This window comes from Pleurodeles waltl, chromosome 4_1 (assembly GCF_031143425.1).
Source record: "Pleurodeles waltl isolate 20211129_DDA chromosome 4_1, aPleWal1.hap1.20221129, whole genome shotgun sequence".
Lineage (NCBI taxonomy): Eukaryota > Metazoa > Chordata > Amphibia > Caudata > Salamandridae > Pleurodeles > Pleurodeles waltl.
In genome coordinates, this window is record NC_090442.1 from 594,460,789 (window position 1) to 594,481,784 (window position 20,996).

The following is a 20,996-nucleotide window of genomic DNA, read 5'->3' on the forward strand; positions in this document are numbered from 1 at the left end:
GGTACTGATCTTGGGACCACCGCTGGTGGCCGGAAGAACTTGGACCCACTCCCACACTTACGAACCATGCTTGTGATCTCTGCATAATCCTGGACAGCCAACTGAACATGAAACAACAAGTCAACGCAGTCGCCTCTTTCTGTTTCACATCCTCCAAATGCTCAGCAAGATCTTCCAATAGATCTCAGGAAACACTAGAAAGATCATCACCAGCTGCCTCAACTATGGCAACGTGCAATACACCGTTATCCCCTCCCAGCTCCTCAAAAGACTCCAGACAATACAGAACATGTCAGCCATAATCATCCTGGACCTCCCCAAGCATACCCACATCACTCCTCACCTCAGGAATGTCAACTGGCTCCCTGCCCAGATAAGATGCCAGTTCAAGACACTCTCACATGCCTACAAAGTCCTTCACATACTGGGACCGTCCTACATCAACCACTGGCTTAGCTTCCATCTTCCCTCAAGAAACCTGCGCTCTTCTTCACTCTCCTGTGCACAAGTCCTATGCATCCATCGCACCTGCAGTGGGGGCCGTGCTTTCTCCTTCATTGCTGCCAAAGCCTAGAATGATCTCCACCTCCGAATGGCACCCTCCCTGACAATCTTCAGAAAGCAACTCAAGACCTGGCTTTTTGATGCAGACGCAGTACCCTCAGCGCCTGGATACCCCTAGGGGTGATAGTGTGTGCTTTACAAATAATTGATTGATTGATGGGGAAGAACACTCAGACATTCTATGAACCTAGAATGGGTTTAAAATATAGACTCTTGAGTGGGTATAACGAGTTTGGATTTTATTGGACGTTAATGCATAAAAATCATGACCAAGACCTTACTTAGTGAAAACTGTGGGCCTTTGACAGAGTTCCTCTTCCTTTTTGTTGAGTAATTGCTGGCACAGAACCAGGCTCAACTTTTCCTAAGATAGTTTTGAAACCTTGACCTAAAGTTGTTAATCTAGCCACCTATGAGGTTACACCGATAAGCTGTACTGTTTTGTTATGCTTCATATAGCATCACCAAAGATCCCCAAGAGCTTTTTTGAACCTTCACACCCTGTGGAGGTGATGGCTCTAGTAGACATTAGGCTTTCCCTCTCAAAACTCCTCGGCCTACCAAGGGGATTGTCATATAGCCATGCATTATGATTCAGGGAGTCCTAGAATAAAGCTTATAGATTATGTTTATCATGCCATCCTCATAACTCCTAACCAGCTAGGATGAGCAGGTTAAAAACTGGGCTGCCTTTACACCTGTGCCTCCAGAGCCTTTAACTGTCATCATATATAAGCAGTTAAGAACTGTGGTGTACCTGGCTTCTGCTGGTGTCAAGATCTGCCAGTGTCGGACTGGGATTCTCCTCTATGACTAAGGACTTTGGAAATCATAAGTTGCCAGGAAAGGAGAGTGTTATTTTCCAGTTCCCTTCCAACCTGTGCACAGTCACCAAATATCGGAGGTGGACTCTGCCATCTGAAGTGTTCAAACAAGTTGCCACCACCCTCTGACACCAAGCAGGGGTGGAACATGGCCTGTGGCAGGAGCAATGCTGTGGAGGGAAAAGGAGGAGATGCAGGGAATAGAACAGTGCATGGCTATTGTGAAATGTGCTGCACATCCTTCCGCTCCAATAAATACTAAGGATCAGTGTGGGAAATAAAAGCTTGCCAGAAGACCACATCAGTTGCAAAATGGATGCGGCTGACAGGCAGTGCTATGTGGAAACCCTTTGCTAATGAACAACTAAGCAACAACTCCTTATACTCACACCTTGGAAAATTCCATGACTTTCATTTCAAGAAAATCTGTTAAGACCAGGGGTGGCTTCCGCCAATCAGGGGTGACAGGGCAGTGGAGGGGGAGACTGTCGGGCAGGCGTGGGGCATTAAAAATGTATATTTTTTAAATGTACCTTTCCGACATTCCTGCTGCTGGCTGCCTACATGATGCTCCTCTCTTCTCGGTTCCGGGGCACAAAGCACAGGCTCCCAATTCAGACGCTGCTCTCATGCTAAATCAAGCATGAGAGCAGCATCTGGATTGGCCTGAGTGGGCTGGTCTGACATTTGCTCAGGCACAGGGAGTCTGTGCCATTTCTCCAACCCGACTGTGTAACACAGCTGGGTTGGAGAAATGTAAGTGCACGTCAGTTTGGCTGGCCTAAGTCGACTGGCCAAACTGATGTGCACTTACGAGCGCCCACCACTCCTCTTCCCTGCCATGGCCCGCCCTAAATTCCCATGGCCATGTAAATTGCATTTATAAGTATGTGAAGTAGTGCAGCAGGAGTAAAACTATGCATATTCGTAAACCCCTGTGTGACTGTCCCAGGATGTTTCTTCTCTTTCTATCCTGCTAAAAAAATTCATTTTATTGGAGTGATATTTATTTTCTTTATTTCAAGTTGCCTAAGCAGTAAAAAGGGGACAAATAGGTTTGCCTTATTGTTTGCACCAGCATCACTTTTCTGTGATATGGCCACTGTTGTTAAAAGATAGCCTGGAGTAAATGCTCAAACCAGCCTTCAGAATGAATTCAGAACATGCAGTGTGGTGCAGAGGGGTTTAAGGAAGGAATGCACAGTAAGCATGTGTAATTTGTACAATTCAATCTTTTATGATCTGATGCACACTTTATTCTTAACTTTCTATGGCCCCAATTACAGTTGTGCCACAAATTTAACGGCCCACCTGGGTGCAAACAGAGCTGTAGATGAATACCTATTGCATGGGGTTTGGGCTTTCATTGCCTTTGCATCACACAAGTTGATGCAAGGATAACACATGACCTTGACTGGGATTTACTATACCATGTAAGGTGGCTCTGCGTGGCATAGTAAATCTGGACTAACGCTAGGTAGCACAAGTGACAGCCTTGCGTTACTCTGCCCTGGTAACATGTTCCATGGGTGGAGAGTGAGTGTTTCTATGCGTCCACCCATGGTTTTTGGAACATTTCCAGATGTATTAACACTAGTAAACCTGAGAATGAGATAAAATGGTACAGAGAAATAGGTTTAATTCTACTCGTGTTTCCCTATTTCTATGTGTACATTCTGCAGCACTTATAGAAAGAGGAAAAAGCCTCAGAAGCTGTACTTTCCAGCACAAAAACAATACTGGCTGCAACACAGGCACCATTGTACCATGGTGCCAAAATGCCTGCATTTGTGCTTGGCAGACACAAGTATGTCAGCTCAGAGGGAAAGCAGGAATGTGCCATGTCTTAGTAGATTTGACGCATTCCTGTCCTCTCCATTTGGTGCAGTGTGGCAAGTTATCTTGCTGAGTTGCGCCAAATAGTCATAAATCTGCTCCTAGGTTCCCAGGTTTGAACTGGGATAGAAACTCAGGGTGTGCACAATTTACTTTTGGGTTGTAATTCTGTGACACAAATTGAATCCCTTTGATATTGGAATTTTTAAGTCATGGCGATTGTTACCTTTGTAGGGGTCAAGGTTTCACTCTTACTAAACATGCTCTGCGAGAGTTTCATCAAGGCAAATAATGGTTTGGACAGATAATCGTATGGAGTGGCAGCACAGCTGTTCAACCGTAGTTGGAAGCCCCCGTATCCCTGTGGTTGTGATTGACAGTTTAAGGATTCATGGAAAAAGGACCTAGGAGAGTAGGATGAGTATCAACATCGGAGGCAACTCGTTGTGCTCCAGCCCCTGGCATCATTAGGAGATCCTCTAGACCCTTGAGCAAGACTAGGAGCCCCCTGGTCAAATATTATACCTGCTGCTGGACACTCATGCTAACATGAGAGTACTTTGAACTTTTGCCCCACGAGAAACCATCAATAGATGTGGTCTTATCCATAAAGAGTCGAAGGTGTCCTGGCGTGTTACTTTTTCCCCTCCCACAGGAGCCATTATATTGGGACCACCCTGATAAAGGTGGCCTCCCTATGAGAGGGATACCGAAACGCGTGTAGGCAATGGGTTCCGATATTGTGTTGTATAGACCTTGATTGTGTTATCATGTATGAAGTTGTTCTCCTTTTCAGGAGTAGACAGGAAGAATGCATTCACTATAGATAGATATACTCGACCTGAAATTCTTCCTACAGCCTTTTGTTGTCATCCTCTGAATGAAATATGGATTAGAACAATTATGTATTAGTCTTTGGACTTTTTATTGTATAGATTTTAAGGTATAATGATTGAGCCTGGTTTTGCTAGAGTGTGAATGACCTTTGATGTGATTGATGGATGGTAGTTGTTGTTCATGGTAGGGTGGGGCATTTATCTTGTATTATCTTGATGATTTTTTGTATTATTGTTCTCCATATATTTTTGCTATAAATTGCTATAAATAAAACAAAGACATCAATAGAAGCATATGATTGTTTAACAATTATAGATAAGTATGGCAAAATTAATAGAATTATGCCATCAGATATACCATGACTAGAGCGAAGAAAAATTGTTCTACATATATATTTGGAATGGTTTAGCTGGGACCTATGAGAGAATTTGTCTGACATACTTATAAAAATACATTTATCACGTTGTTGTTTCTAATTTATATTCATAAGGCTAGATTCAAGAGTAGCTCTATTCAGATTTTCTAAGTGAACAATGGTTTCTAGACATAACAAAAACTGAACTGTAGTTTTAAATCTCATAAAAATCTTAGACATTTTATTTCAAGGCGAGCCTATTTTTGGGATCGTCCAGACATGTTTATACAGTTGTGGAACTCTGTCTCACATTGAAATGTAGTCAAATGAATGTCTTATTCATCTCCATAGGAACTTTGAAAAATTACACTGTTCAGGCCATAATTTCTGCATGTAAAATACAAAACCATGACCCAGATTTTCTAATTTTTCTTACAACGCTGCAACCAATTCTTTTCCCCAAAACCTTTATTGAAAACCAATGGTGTACATAGTGATATTGAACAGTTTTGGTGTCTCAAAAAAGAAGCATGGTAAAGAAACACATCTTGCAACGCACATACCTCACCACTTAACATTGTCTGACCCTGTCCACATCTCATCACAACAAAAATTATTTTAGAAACACTCATGCAAAAAACTTGCAAACAATCACAGCCCACACTTTCCTTTGCCATTCCAACCAAACAAATTATATGCAGACTACGTCAACTGTGCCCTCAGTCCCAGAGTTATCTACTGTTCCCAATATCTGATGGAAATCAATGTTTGTGACCAGTGTTTTCAGGAATCCACCCCATACTTCCTTAAGCTGAGGGAGTCTATTGCTCAATTTGTATATGGAATATTCTTAAGTGGCCACAGTGTGCATCTCTTCCAGGCAAGTTTCATATGTAGGGGTAATGTTTCATTATTTACTGGTAATCTTCATTACTCCTGGTCTTGTTGTCCTCATCCCATTCCTCACAAATGAGATAACCATCTCTGTCCCCTGAAAAAAAGAGGAATGCCTGTAATACTTCCCCTCGCCCTCCTACTGGGAACTACAGAAGCAGTACTTACTCAGCATTCTATCTGAACTACCAAGCACACCGTATGAAGGCTGGTAATTAGGGAGGGAGAAAGGGGGGTTAGGAATGGGATGAGGAGAACAGGTCCAGGAGTAGTTAAGGTTACTAATAAGTAATGAGACATTACCCTCAGGTCCCCCTTATCCTCTTCCCATTCCTCACAAATGAGGTATATCCATGCCATGTAACTGGCCTTCATAAATCAAAAAGAATATAAAAGACAAAAAACATACATCAAAACAGAGAGACCAATCAAATGAGTGCGGCACCCTATAGTGATTTATCCAGATACAATTGAGAGGGCACATCATGAAATCAGACTGTAAAACCCCCAAACCAAAGTTAGTATCATCATCCAACACATTCTGAAAACGGTAATGTTTTACAAAAGTATTTGGAGTAGCCCTCAATTCCACCCAAGTAGCAGCTACCCCCTGGGTGGGCCTGCCTTGAACCCTCGCTGGAGGAGGACAACCAGATAAGGAATAAGTCAAAGCAATCAATTGTTTAAGCCATCTGCTGATTGACAAAAAAGAAGGCTTTTCTCCCTTGGAAAGGGACCCAAAGGAAATAAAGAATTAGTTTTACGAAAAGGCTAAGACCCTCATTATGACATTGGTGGTAAATCCTGCTTACCGCCGCGGTGACGGCCGTCAACATACTGTCACGGAGGAGAACATCCGTTCGCCATATTATGACACACACTCACTAGACCGACAGAATACTGCCACAAACACATATCTGCCACACCAAAGGTAAGTGTTAAACTGTCAGTACGAATACCCACAAAGTCACGCCAACAAAACAACGCCCTCCACATTATGACCAATGAATCACCATGGCGGACATTCAACAGTGGAAAACCATTGGCGGTACACACACTGTGCGGTCAGAATGGCTAGCCAAATACAAAACAACACAACTTTGGCCAATACCAGAAACACACACCTGACACTAATACACACACCACACACACCCAGCAACAGCACTATAAAACACACACCAACATTATGCTCAACCCTTTACGAACACAAAAAAATAGCCAAGAGACAGATACGCAAATCACAGACACAACTACACACACCACTAACACCCAGCCATCCGTCACGCACTGCACACCCCACCACATTATCCAACACCCACTGCACCACACACACCACACAACACACATGTCCCCACAAAGGCACCCCCGTTTCACCAATGATGAGTTGAGGGTCATTGTGGAGGAAATAGTCAGGGTAGAGCCACAGGTCTTTGGATCACAGGTACAGCAAATATCCATAGCAAGGAAGATGGAGCAATGGCAGAGAATTGTGGACTGGGTGAATGCCGTGGGACAGCAACCAAGAACAAGGGACGACATCAGGAAGAGGTGGAATGACCTACCGGGGAAGGTATGTTCCATAGCAACAAGGCACCAGCTCGCCATCCAGAGAACTGGCGGCGGAACCCCACCACCTCCCCCACAGCTGACAGCATGGGAGGAGCAAGTCTTGTCAATTCTGCATCCTGAGGGACTCACTGGAGTAGCCAGAGGACTGGACACTGGTGATTCAGCATCTATGACCTATCACACCCCCATACCTGCATGCCATCTCACCCCCTCACCCTGACTCCCATGACTCCTCTCCATCCCACACCGTGCACCTACACATATGACTAACCTCAATGCCAAGCCCTGCATGCCATACCCACTGCATGTATAGCCCTCCCAGCCCTGCATGTACACGCACCACCTATGCATGTACAGCATGTAGAACTAACAATCCCACAATCCATCACCATACACAGACAAATGTGGCAGGGCAACAGCAACGATATAGGGGAAGCTAGGGATGCAGAATATGTCACAGACATGATGCATAATACATCACTTACATCCCCGCAGGTGCCCCAGCCACTTCCAGTGGCTTGGATGTGCCACGGCTATCCAGTCCCCCAATAGAAGATGCCCCCAGTGATGACAGTAACTCTGGACATCGTGATCTGGATGAACTTCCTGGCCCATCAGGGACCATTGGTCAGTCGGACACCCCAGCCCACTCCCAGTCCACCACAAAGTCTCCCCCCTCAGTATCCAACACCACAGCACCCACCCAACGTCCCCACACCTCTGTCCTCAGGACACATCAATCAACAGTGTGCCCCCCAGTACAGGAACCCCTGTCCACACCTCACAGCCAAGACAATCAGGGTACTAGGGTCAGTGGCAGTAGGAACACCATTCAGGGGACACAGGGGAACAGTACAAACACACGGAGGCCAGCTGCGTGCAAGGGGGAGGACAGGCTCAGGGAACCAACTGTCCTGGAGGCACTCACTAATGTCCTGGGGGCTTACCAACAATCCTAGGAAAAGATGGGCCAGATTCTTGACATCATGCAAGAGAACCAGCAGCTGCAGGAGGTACACCATCAGGAGATCAGAAAAGGTTTGTTGGCCCTCAACACCACCACGGTCTCCATAGCAGGGGTGCTGGCTGACACAGCCAACATAGTGAGGGAATCTACAGCAAACCAGCGGGCCCCTTCCACTAGCCAGTGAACTGAACAGCCCACCACATTTGCTGCAGCTAGTGGACAGGAGGCTCTGCTCCAGGACCCACAGGCCACCAGCACCCCTCCCCCTGCAGAAGGTGAACCACCCTGCAAACGTTCCCTGTGACCCATCCTGAATGCCCCCACTGTGTTCCACTCCGTCACCTTGTCCACTTTAAACTGCCTTTGCTCCCCTTCCCGTGGCCCCTTGGACACTGGACCTGTGCTACAAACAGACTGGACCAACACCCTGGACTTGCTTCTACTATCACCCCATTCCATTGCACTATTACGTCTATACATTTCACTACAATAAACACCCTTGAACACAACTTGACTGATAGTGCTTTACGTGAAGAAAACGTGCAATTATGGTAACAGTTACATCTTGTGCAAATGACCTGAACTCTGTGATAGCATACAAATAATGGCCTGTAGCTGTCTGTAGTCATTACAACAGTACACAGTTGTCATAACACCAACATCTGCAAAATGAGAAGGCATAGGTGACAGACAGTTGAGATGCAAAGGAATTGACTTTCATCATGCAACAGCCACACTGAAAGGATACAAAATCAGAGGAATGGTCAGTTCCACTGTCTCACCTGTGTGTCATTGGAAGTACAGCCGTATAACTGATGTTCTGTTGTCCACATCCTCATCCTCTGCCTCCTCATCCTCACTGTCCTCAGGGTCCACTGCTGCCACAGGGGCACATCCAATATACTTCTCCTTCAGATAAGGCACATGTTATCTGAGGGCTAGGTTGTGCAACATGCAGCATGCTACAACTATCTGGCAAACCTTCTCAGGGAAGTAGCACAGGAATCCACCTGTCAGATGGAGGCATCTGAACCTGGCCTTCAGGAGGCCGAAGGTACGTTCTATGATCCGCCTGGTTCGCCCCTGTGCATCATTATACCGATTCTCAGCCCCTGTCCTGGCATTTCTCACAGGGGTCAGGAGCCACAATAGGTTTGGGTAGTCAGAGTCACCTGCAAGGATTAAGGGACAAACATTAGCCTGACACAATGTTATAGGGAATGACTCCAGAAGGCATACACTGACATACATTGGGTGGGGACTCAGGCTCACCTATTAGCCACACCCTGTGCCTCTGTAGTTGTGCCATCACACTTGGGATGCTGCTATTCCTCAGGACGAAGGCATCAAGCATTGACCTAGGATCCTGGGCAGTGACGTGGGAGATGTACTGGTCCGCCAGGCACACCATTTGCACATTCAGTGGAAACTCTTCTGATCCCTGAATACCTATTCATTGTGCTGGGGGGGCGGGGGGGGGGGGGTAAATGCAATATGTGTTCCGTCAATCACCCTAATAATATTTGGTATATGTCCCATTGCATAGAATCCATCCTTCACAGTGGCCAGATCTTCAACTTAGGAGAAAGCGATGTAGCTGCACATGTGTTTGACCAAGGCAGACAAAACCCTTGCCAGCACTATTGAGAACATTGGCTGTGACATTCCTGCTGCCAAGCCCACTGTCACTTGGAAAGAAACAGTTGCCAGGAAATGAAGCACTGATAGAACGTGCACAAGAGGGTGGATCCCAGTGGGATAACGGATAGCTGATATCAGATCAAGGTCCAATTGAGTACACAGTTCTGTGATTGTGGCCCTGTCCATTATGTGCCTATCCTCCAGTGTAGCCAAGTCCACAAGGGGTCTGTACACCAGGTTTTGTCTCCTCCTCCTATTTCTCTGCACTGGTAGGTTTCTAAGGCACACAAGTAGGGTGTTGCAAATTGAACAATGGAACCACCACTTCAGTATACATAGAGCATGTAGGTAATCGGACAATGTGAATGGCAATGTATGTGCAATTTATACTAATGACGCTGTTTCCAATTTCTGAATGTTGTCTACCACCATAAAATGGCGATCGCCTGTCCTGTAAGTATGGACAGGTGGAAGTGACGTAACTCCGCCGGCATTGGGTGTCATGGCAGAAGGCGGTCTTGCACCGCTGTGCTATTCCTCATTGGCTTACATGGGGTTCTGTGGAATACAGTGTCCAATGGGGATCACCAGCGGCAGTGACGGTGTACACCGCCACAGACGTGACTGCCATTTTCTGTCTAAAACCTCACTTGATTCCTGACTTTCCACAGGACAACAACTCCACTGCATGTGCTGCTGTAACCTGTGTCTGGATCCTGCCATGGCCCATGTGACAGGGGAAAGGGGCCCTGCCTTCACTTCGTAGGAGTTAGAGCGCCTCGTGGATGGGGTCCTACCCCTGTATAGACAGCTGTATGGGCCTCCAGATCAACTGGTGAGTACACTTTGGGCATAATGTATGTGACAAGGTTGCATGAAGATGTGTGTGATAGCAGTGTGTAATTTGGGTGGGGTTATGTCTGGTGGTAGTGTAAATGCAGTGCTCCGGGTGATGTGTGTGCCAATGGAGATGGAAATGGTATTTGTGGGCCATAGGTGTGACAGGCTGGATTGTATGGTTAATGGTGTCCTCCTGTCTGTATTATCTCTGCAGGTCAGTGCCCATCAGAAGAAGGGATTGTGGCATGCCATCACCAAGGACGTACGGACCCTGGGAGTCTGTGGCATGCGGAGCACCCACTGTAGGAAAAGGTGGGAGGACCTGAGAAGCTGGGCCTAGAAGACCGCGGAGGCCCAGGTGGGGCTGGCCTCTTAACAAGGGCAGGGTGCCCATTGGAACCTTACCCCTCTGATGGTCCGCATACTGGCAGTGGCCTACCCAGAGGTGGATGGGCGCTTTAGGGCAGCACAGCACCCACAAGGGGGTGAATACTGTGAGCGTGACAACAATTATTTTGGGGTGGCATGGGATCCTGGTGGTGGGTTTCAGTTAGTGGGTGCCCCTTAATGCCAGCTAAGCCATAGCTGCGTGATCCAGCTCAAGGTAAATGGGTGTATAGCAAAATCTGGTAACCTAGATAGGTAGCATCCCATGTCAGACAGGGCTTAGCGGGTCCCAGGAGGGGTGTAGCTGGCAGTGGTTGGCTCTCATATTGCTGTGGCACTTAGCGAATGTAATGCCAGTGCGAAGCATAGTGCTCAATCCTGTGGTGGTGTTGGTGCTGTAATTAACCCAGTGCTTCCATTCTCTCTTTCCCCCTATTTTCTTCTGTCATCCTGTCCATGTGTGCATTAGCATCATCTGGTGGAAGAGCAGGGGCACCGGTGACTGAGGGAGCTGCATCCCACAGGACCCAGGAGGCAGAGTCCACCGACGCGGACGGGACCAGTGGGACGGAGGGCGAGGGGAGCACCATGGCGGAGACAGGAGGTGACAACACAGACTCTGATTCCTCCTCTGATGGAAGCTCCCTGGTGGTGGTGGACACCTCTGGAACCACCCCAGCTACAGGTACAGCTGCCAACACCCGTACCACCACCGCCCTCCCAGTAGCCCCCCAACCAGTTGTCTGTGCCCGCTCACCCAGGAAGGTGGACATTTCCTTCACCCCAGGCCCCTCAGGCCCTGCCCCAGTGAGCCCTGTTGCCCTCAGCTATTGACCTCCTGAGATCCATCTCTGTAGGGCACTCAACCATTGGGAATACCATCCAGGCGCTGGCATCCCAGATGCAGCAATGCAATGTATATCTAGAGGGCATCCATGGTGGGTTGGCAGCCCTACACAGATCGTTTCAGGCTTTGGCCTCCTCTCTGATGGCAGCCAGTGTCCCTGTTCCTATTGTCCCCCCTCCAACTACCACTTCCCAGTCCTCAACCCTAACCCATCCCAGGCACAGATACAGACAAGCATGCACACAAAACATCACACAAGAGTAGTACAGTCAAACACAGGCAGCACTCTTCAGGCCACAAGCACTCACACAAACAACAGACAGTTGCACGCATAACCACATCCACTGCCTCCACTGTCTCCCCCTCCTCCTCCTTCTCTCTCACAGTCACATCCGCACTCACACCTGCATGCACTACATCAACAGCCACCATCACCACATCAAGTAACACACACACCTCACTTGCAGACACCTCCACAACATCCATCCATGCGTCCCCTTTGTCCTCTCCCATCCTGTCTGCCCCCCTCCTAAGAGACACAAACACACGCAGTCAGACACCAAACAGCCATCCACCTCACACATGCACACTGTCCATGCACCTGCACCCAAGTCCAGTAGACGTACACCTCTGACAACCACTCCCTCAACTGCCACTCCCCTCCCTTCTATCACATCTGACCCCAACATCCCTAAGTAGCTTTTCCTTGCCCAACTTGACCTCTTCCCTCCCTCTCCTCCTCCCCAGTCATGCCCGTAAGAGCAGGGTCCCAACGACCCAGCACAGCACTTCAGCCAAACAATCTGCCACTGCTCCCATCAAATCATCAGCTGCTGGCACAAAGGGGCTCCAGAGTGTGACGGCTGCCACTCCTACTGAAGGCACACCTCTGGCTCAGAAACGGAGGACTAGGGTGGTGAAAAGCAAGGAACAGGAGACGGGAACAGTGGAGGCACCTTCTAGTCCTGGAGGCAAGGACACAAGTGACATGTCAAAGGCCCAAGGGACCCGTCACAAGAGGGGACACATGGATCCCCCTCCACCAGCAAAGAAAGCGAAGGTTCCCACTTCACCAGCAAAGAAAGGGAAGGTTCCCACTCAACCACCAATGAAAGGGAAGGTTCCCACTCAACCACCAATGAAAGGCAAGAGGCCCACTCAACCACCAATGAAAGGCAAGAGGCCCACTCCACTGGCAGATGGCAAGAAGCCCCCACCTCCAGCACAGGCACAGCAGCCCTCACCTCCAGCAGAGGGCAAGGAGCCCCACCTCTAGCACAGGCACAGCATCCCTCACCTCCAGCACAGGGCAAGGAGCCCTCACCTCCAGCAGAGACACAGCAGCCCTTACCTCCAGCAGAGGGCATGTAGGCCACCCTCCATGGACTGCTGTACAAGGAGCCCCCTCCAGAACCAGTGGGCAAGTTCCCCACTTCAGAGATTCTGGCCTTGCACTCCCCAGCAAAGACAAATGGGCATGGAGCCCTCTACAGAACCAGTGGGCAAGTTCCCCGCTTCAGAAACTGTAGCCTTGTACTCACCAGCAAAGACAAATGGGCATGGAGCCCACTCCAGAACCAGTGGACACGTTCTCCATTTCAGAGACTGTGGCCTTGCACTCCTCAGCAAAGACAAATGGGCATGGAGCCTCCTCCAGAACCAATGGGCAAGTTTCCCACTTCAGAGACCGAGGGCCTTGCACTCACCAGCAAAGACAAATGGCCATGGAGCCCCCTCCAGAACCAGGGGGCAAGTTCCTCAGTTCAGCTGAGGTGCCCCCCCACCCCTGCCCCCTTCACCCTGAGGTGCCTACCCATTTCCAACATGATGCCCCTGAACAGTGGATTCCGGAAGTTGTCAGAAGTCAAGTTGGGCCTTGGACGGTGCCCTGTGGCCATCTGGCCATTTTGTACTTTGGACTGGCCATTGGCCCATTCTGAAAATTGTCGCCTGCATTTGGATTCGAATGGACAATATGGTGGCTGTTGGCATCAAATTACAGTGTTTGCTGATTCTCATAGTGGTCCTTGTTTTATTTTAACGTGTGTCCTGTGACATTGGTTTATCTCTGCTGCTGGTTCTGTGAATGGTGTGTTGTGCGTGTGTGTGTCACTCTCCTTTTCCTCCCTCCTTCCTTGTGTGCTAGGTGGCTGTACTCACCGCCGTCGTCTTCATCGGCATTGGTGTTCCATGAGGGCCATGGCATAGAATAGCATCGGGAAGACTTGAAGTTCCGGTTCCATGGCAGTGGCATAGTCCTCTGTGTACCTGTTGGTGAGTCTTTCGTTTCCTGTGTTATGTTTCCGCCAGGCTTTTGATGACGTTGGTACCGCCCCTGAAATCCTGGTGGCTTTCTATGCCATAATATGGTGGGCGGTACCTTGGCTTCAGCCTGCCTATTGATGGTTACCGCCATGGTCAGTGGTGTTGATGCCCTGGCTGTTGATGTGGTACACTGGATGTCTATGGGATGTATCACCACCATGGTCATAATTTTACGGTACTTACCGCCAGCCTGTTGGTGGCATTACAACCACTTTATCACTCACCGCTATTGTCATAATGACCACCTAAGGCCTGTCCAAATAGAGTGAAAGTGTTCTTGTGACATCCAACAACCCCCACTGAATGTCTAATTCAGACTCCCCTGTAACAGTCAAAGCAGGAAGGATCACCTCACCACCAACACATAAATTACAACAAGGAAACCTGAATGACTTGACAGCAACTCACTGACCCCTCGATACTGCTAACTGCTTCTCAAAATCATCCCACAAAAACGCCAGCACATCACTCAGCTGACAGTCCAGAGGAAAAAGATGGAAATCCTCACACCACCTGTGAAAGCTACCCCAATGCCTCTCATAGGAGTTCAGGGTGGAAGACTTCCTTGACTAATGTATGGCTTCCGCTAACTGTTGTGATAGACCTTCTGCTGCAATCTTCTCCTTTCAACCTGCACACCGAGAGGCACAACTTCTGAAAAGACAAGAAAGGAGTGGCTCTGATAGGGGAGGGAAAACAAAGAATCATCCTCGGACCCTGAATTGCCAACAGCTTGAGCCAGGGAAACCATGAACACATTCTGAGCAATGTGGGAGCAGAACGTGGGAACTTGCACATTGCACCAGAAAGTAAAGAGGTTGAGAAAGGGCACACCAAACCTCTTGCACAGCTTACGAAATACAACTTTAAGTAAAGCCATCTCTTGGGAGGGGAAAACACTTGACTAAGGGAATCCGCCACCCCGTTGTCTAGTCCTCTGATGTAAACTGCTACCAGAGACTGCAAGTGAAGTTGCCCCCACTGAAACATCAGTAGCCACAGCATTCAAGGAACTGGAACAAATTCCCCCTTGGTTGTTCATGTAAGCCACCGTAACCTGGTTGTCTGACCTGACCACCGAATTGCAGCCCACAAGAAGGAGCCGAAAACTCATCATTGCTCTGTACACTGCATGAGTTCCCTCCAGTTGGAGGAGCGCCTGCTTTCCATTAGGGACTATTGACCCAGCAGTGACTCCCCCTGCAGAGTGGCACCCCAACCAGAAGAACTGAAGTCCATTGTGAAAACTGTAATGTTGTGTGATGGTCTAGTGGTCTGCCTCCAGGCCACTCTGTAATATGCCCCAGAAGACCGGAACTGGTTCCGGGAGGTGGGGGGGCTTTAAATAAAGGTGGGAATGGAAGAATGGGATTTTCCCTTCCCGTATGTCCAGAGTGAAGGTGTCAGTGCATGATTGAAAGGAGCGCAGCGAGTGCTTGCGTACTGATGATTACAATGTAACAAGAACCAATGGCAGATGCTGCTGTAATTCCATGCCTTGGGAGAGGGAATGTGACAAAGTTCACCACCTCAGAGCCCTGATCACCCCAACGTTACTGAAACCATATATCCAAAGTTTGCTGACTTCGAATCCTAAAATGAGTTAAGATGATACCACAGCGGGACAAGATGAAAACAGGCCCAGGGGACTGTGAACACTGCTGCTGACATGTAATCCAAGAGTTTCATCCAATGCCAGACTAGAAGGGACAGGAGGCCCACCACCCGAAGAGATATCAACCTTAATATAGTAGCCTTGGCCTCTGGAAGAAACATTTGGTTAAGATCTGGTCAGAAACTGCCTTGATAAAAGTCAGATCCTGTGAGGAGGACAACTGGCACTTGCCTTTGTTGAGTAGAAACCCATAAACCTGAATCCAAGAGCAAACCTAGGCCAGATTATGAAATAACTGTACCCTCACTGGAGCGAGTGGTAACCGATTGTCCAAGTAGGGATCCAGGTGAATCCCTTGCAAATTGAGCAAAGCAACCAATGGCTCCACCACCTTTGTGAACACCCTTGGTTCCGAATTGAGACCAAAGGGCAACACCAAAACTGGAAGTGCCCCTCTTTGATGCAAAATCTGAGGTACTTTTTGTGTCAGAGGTAGGATCCCTATGCCGTGATTCCACAATATCATACATGAGGAGAGCACACAACACGCCAGAAAACTAAAAGGGCCTGTCAGACATAGGACACAGAGGTGGTAATCAGTGTGTTAGGAATGAAAAGCATGACCTAACCTGCTTTCACCCTCTACTCCCACTAGACAACCTCCTACACAGTGTGCGCCACCCAACCAAAATTACCTGTCCCTTGTGTAATAAATGACGGGCATGGTGCGTGGCGTTATGGTCTACTTATATGCATGCATTCTCCTTCATCAAAGCAAGAAGCGACCAGAGAACCTGGAATGGCATGGGGGAGTCTTGAAACCCACTCATCCAATCCACACAGTGTTACCTACAAGAAGAGGTTTAAGATACCTAATGGACAAAGTAATCATGTAGAGTGTGACCACCAATATTATCTTCTCAGTCCTTTAATGGTGAATGGGATTTAGCTCTGGGTGTTGAATGTCTCCTAGATCTGTTTTTGCTATTCTCCGCCAAGTGCAGGAATACTCTTTCCAGTCATTCCCTTTATCCTTTTCTGGCTTGTTTTGGTCATTTTTTGGTGCAGGTTTTACTTGGAAATTACAGGTCCTCAGTTTCATTCCTATACCTTCGGGCCGGAAGAGTTCAAAAAATTCTCCAGGTCCTTTGGTTCATTTTATTCCATAGTGTGTCCTTCCATAGTAATCAGCATGGTGGCCAGTTCCAGGAGGTCATATGTAATGTCTCATTTCCTCCCTTGCATTTTGAATGCTAAGATCCTCTTTTGTTTATGGTTGGTTTCTGGTGAAAAGTATACCTGCTATTTTTGAGATACTGCTTCTTGGTGACGGTACGACCTGATGTACTTGGATTTTTTTCATATATTTTTTTATTAGAAATACAAACAAGACAAGTGTGTAATGCAGTCTTAGCCATCATGTTGCTCTTAATACAGTGAAGCTCCACCAGTGCCCTCCCTCCCGACCTCCTAAGGTCCTCCCTAAACCTTCTCCCATTCCCTGTTCCCAATCTATTCCTCGCTCTGTTATTACAGTGAGTTGTATTCCTCAGGTTCCTCCTCTGTTGTTACTGTACACAGCCCTCCCCTGAGGGACTTCCATTTCCCCCAGACCTTGGTCCATTTTTTAGAGCAACCCCTGGCCTCATAAATCACTTTCTCTGCCAACATACAACAATCTAGGTCACGTTTCCAAGCTTCCACCTCAGGTGGATCCGGGACCCTCTATGCCCGTCTGATATTACGCTTTGCCACTATTAAGCCTATCCTCATCCAAATGTGATCCATGTTAGCTAAGTCCAATTCACCCTTTATATTTAGAACACATCATTTGGGGTGTGGCTCTATGGTGCTTCCACATACTACATTTAGACAGGATATTACTGCCAGCCAGAATCTCTGTATCTTTGGACAATCCCAAAGTATATGGTAAAATGTCCCTTGCTGGCCACAATTTTTGGAACACAAAGGCAAGGCTTCCCTCCCCATCGTTGCCAGTGTTGTGCAGGCATAATAACTCATATGTTGTACTCTCAGTTGCACCAGACGAAACCTTGCTCATTTCCCTACCTCTCTAGGAGATTTTAAGGGCTCTTGCCATTCGTTCCCATCCAATTCCCCCACGTCTTGCTCCCAGAGTGTTTTCAGGTCTGTACATGTATCTGGTAGATTATTCAGTATCTTACGATATGTGAGAGATGTTGCCTTTTTGGGTAAATGTTCGAGCAGCAAACTATCTTCTAACGGGGACAACTCGGGGGAGTCCACCCCTCAGGGTAATACCTTATTGAGTGCATGTCTGATTTGGAGGTAGCAATACATCTCTGCTGAGGCCAGCTGGTATTCCACCTGGATATTCGTAAAGGGAAGAACGCCACCCTCCACCCACACATCCCTGACTTTTGTGAGACCGATGAGATCCCATTTCTTAAAGCCCTGTTGTGTTGCCATTGTGCCCAGTGCTGCGGGTTTCCCACAAGAGGGTGTTCTGTGTAATGACGTTGTGCCATTGATGAAGCAGAAAATGAAGGTTTTACATTTACTAACACGTAAACGTAGTGTGAAATAATCATGTGTGACTTTAACCGAACTAATAAAGATTGTAAGGGGACAAAATGTGCCCTCAGAGTAGTTTGCCAACATTTATAAGCGTGCTTTATATAACGTGGTGTATTAGAATTGCACTAATCCGACATAATCGTAAACGTGTGCTATGATTTGCTTGCTTGAAATGTTTTAGCTTAGCATTACTTTAGCGGAGGCTTTGGCCTAGTTGCCTGGTCTCACGGTTTAGATGCTCGTATTTTTCCAATGTGCTATTAAACGTGTATTTTGCTTGAAGCTGTACTTTTCCACAGAAACCGTTCACATGCTTATCTTAAGGTTTCGTGCCAGCCTGGCATATTTTCTCTTTACTCCAAGGTCGATTTGCAGGTGCGGACAATGGAGGCTCTGAAAGTGAGCTAATTGGTAGACAATGTTGCAACTTGCGTACCCATCTCCAAGGATAATGTATGCTTAAGTAAAAGTTTGAGAACTGTCGTTTTGATTGGACAATTTGAAGCTAACCTATGAACCCTCCAATGGAAGACCCTACTGGATTCGAACTGTTGTCTATAAAAACCAGGTGCACGCGAAGAAGGTAGCCATTGCGAGATCATTGCAGCCATTACCAGCTCGATACCCGCCATTTTGTAGACTTCGTAGCTATTATGGCCCACTTTGCTGCGACGCCATTTTGAAAGAGACTTTTGATGCTTTCTCTAATCGAGAGAAAGAGACTTTAATGATTCTTGCCCTAGAGACTTTAACTTTGATTCCTTGCATGAAGTAGTAGTTTTACCTTGCCGCCGTGAGGCAATTGCCCCGTCCACCCCTGCCCCTTAGTCCCGTCCCATGCTGATCGAGACGGTACCCATGCTGATCGAAGAACGGTACCTGTGAGACGAAGACTTCCTTGATTGCTGATCGTAATTGGTAAATATGAAAGGAAATTGTAAAATTGCATTGTGTTTCCTTTAGGTAACCAACTGCTGATTTTGATAAGAGCCCTAGTTAGGAGTTTTTCTAAATTAATGTTGCTAAATTGTTTTTGCATGAAGTCCCACATGCCGATGCTAATTTGAGGTTAGACGAGGATTCCATATGTTGCACGATGCAATTTGAGATCTTGTTATGCTGACTAAATGTATGCGATTAGTTCATTACAGATTATCGTATTAGTGATTTGCATTGCCATTATCGAATGTCTTGTGATTCAAATGCTTCATAGATTGCACCTGTTTCGCCGCTATGGACAGCTATTAATGTTCATTTACGTTTATCATTTGGTGTTGAGACACATTTATATTGTGCTAGCTTTGTTAATATAGGGAAATAAAATTCACTAACTTTGCAATAAACTGGTGTGGTTATTCCTGACTGAAAGGTCAGGGTTCGTCGAAATGTATTCTGGATTAATTGTTAAGTGTTATGTTGATCAGGGCATTGCTTATGTTCGTTATTGATTACTGATTTGACGCAATTGATCGATTAGGAGTACAGAGAATCCCACTTAGTCAAAAGATTCATCGGCCTAAAGAGCGTCCGAATACAGGTAAAATTACTAGTACGGACCGCTCTATCAGTAGATGGTAGCAGAGGACGGTTTCGTCTTTTGGGACCCTGTACTCTTAAAGTACATGGTGTTGAATTAACGGTTACGCATTTTGAGACCCCACTCGAGAAGTTGAATTAGATTTTTCTTGCATAAAATAGATTGACAGAATGATGATGGGGTAGGTCCACCGCGACTTTCCCGGGATCTCGGAGCTTGCGAATGGAGAGAATGGAGGTGTGGAATCAGCGTTGGCGGTACTAGTGATGGTATGAGTGAAGTTAGGGTTTTGCGCTTGCACAGCTTATTGCCGCAGGGTGTGTGAAAAGGTTGCGAGGATTTTTTTTTTTCTTTTTAGAGGATAGCGGAGGTGCGACTCCGAGTGTAGGAGTAGTGAAGTCGTCGAACTTCATAGAGATAGCGGAGGTGCGGCTCCGAGTGTGAGAGTAGGGAAGTCGTCGAACTTCATGTGCGTGTGGCGCTTTGTGCATAAAAAGGTCCACGTGGTTGTTGTTGTTGAGACGGGCCCTGCGAGGTCAAGAGACTCCGGAGTATGTTGTTCTATGTTGTGGTCTGGGCGGTTTAGTAGGTTGATCGGGCGTGGTCAACGAGTCGGTACGTGTGTAAGGGAGTGAAAGAAACTTCGACTTCGGGCTTTGACAAGATTCTAAGTGCACTAGAATAGATCATTGACAAGTTGAGAGTAGGTCTGCGGGTCAGATTTGCTTGCGAACGTGGGGACCGAGAAAGACGGAATAGCGGCCGAGGCTAGTGAAAAGTCCCTAAGGTCCTGAAGCGACTGTGTTACCCTTCCTGTAGTAAACCGACAGATCTGTTTTATTTTTGGTAGCTCGCGATACATGCAAGAAGTTGTTACGAGAGGAGCTGAGTGAAGGAAGACTTGCCGCGAGGCTTTGTCAGCCGCAGTGTGTGGGAGTGTGACGTCACTAGGAGCCGCGCTGGGATAGGTTGGTTGCAGAGAAGGGTCGCGCACGGATTGGACGCAGTCCGTGGGGCTCGATTGGAAGGGGAAAGGCAAGCGAAGAGTATTCCGGGAATAAAAGTCACCTATTGATTACAAACTTTGTGAAATAAAAGACGAGAAAATGAAATTCTTTAAAGCATTTAAGAGTGCGATGAAGGGGGAGTCTTACATTAAAGCGAGCGTAGGAGAGGAAACGCCGCCCGAAGGTACACCAGCTTACATTGTAATGGAAGAGAAAGGGGTAGCTCCGTGCCTTTGGCTAAAGCAATGGCACAAACTGACAGAGAAACATGGGAGCGTAGCGTTCCCGATCCATGGGACATTCAATATAAGGATTCTAGAGAATTTGAGATTCACGATGTACGACATGAAGGTGCCTCCAAGGCCAGCACAGTTTGAGGCTCTAGCAATTTG